A 1282-nucleotide genomic window follows, 5' to 3' on the forward strand; every position below is an offset into this window, starting at 1 on the left:
TTAGCCTAATTTGAATTAAGTAAATAGGGCTTCAGACAGACACTTGTTAGCTAGATATCCTGTGTCCCATTGTTCCTGAGTTGCCTAGCAAGAATTTTTTTTTTGCCAGGTATGTTCTACTCTTTCTCAACTACCTGTAAATTGCTCATTCTCACTTTTTAAATCTAATACTCCACCCTTTCTCCTTTGTCCAAAATGTCCTATATACCCAATGCTGTCTCACTGTCTTTGGAATTTTCATGCATATGTGAACTCCCTATGAGCATGTGTCAACTTTTGATTTTCTCCTGTTAACCAGTCTCGGTTAATTTGATAATTGGTCCCATACAACTTAGAAGGTGGGAGGAAAGGTATTGTATTTTTTATCCTCCACAGGCACAAAGGATAAATTTAATTGTGTGGATGTTGTGACTTTGGGAAGCCAGTGGGCCTCCCAGATGCTTAACATATCTAATAGGCAGTTGCATATAGAATAATAAGCTATGGGAGAGATTATCACTATAGATATTGTACAGAAGCCTGCTCTTTGTATAATTTGAATGAATGCTAGTTAGTCTTGGCATGCACAGTTGTAAGTTTAATTTCTAGGACACAAGTTACTATCCCCACCACTTAGCTCACTAGCTGGTGGTACATAGGGGAAGGGGCTAGGTAACCTGGTTTCTCAAGCATTGGGAAACAATTGTATGAATGTTGATACAAAGGAATATAAAGAAGGCATATAGACAATAAACTCAAAATGTCTGTGTACCTTTCAAAATTGATTCTTGAGGAATTGACATCACATATCCTTCTGTGGACAGATAGAGCTATTTTTTTCTGAAAATAATTGGAGATGCCTGAATTAGAGCTCTATTTATACTTTTGGTGATGGTGGTGGTAGTGGTGTTTAGGAAGGGTGGGTGGCGTGGAAATAAGGACTTACTTTAGTGGTGCTCTTATTCACCCAAAGGGGAAAAATCTGGGCATTATCCTCCTATTGTAACCACATACAGACTTCATTTCTCTAAGATAGCTTTTTCTCTGATTCAAACAGGTTTTGCCCAGTATAATGGCATTGTGACTCACTTGCCTTTTCTACCCTTATTATTCCACCTTTGTATGCCTGCTCCCTTAATAATTAAGCTCTGGACATAAAGTTAATTAAGCCTCAGGTTTATGATTATGAAGACAATAAGTTTCAGTTCAACTAAGGACAACATCTTGGCTTTAGGTGTGTTTCAGTTCCAAAACCATTGAGATGGACTATAGGACCAGACAGGATGACATCATGGCTAATTCG

Source organism: Rousettus aegyptiacus, unplaced genomic scaffold (genome assembly GCF_014176215.1).
Source record: "Rousettus aegyptiacus isolate mRouAeg1 unplaced genomic scaffold, mRouAeg1.p scaffold_m13_p_9, whole genome shotgun sequence".
NCBI lineage: Eukaryota > Metazoa > Chordata > Mammalia > Chiroptera > Pteropodidae > Rousettus > Rousettus aegyptiacus.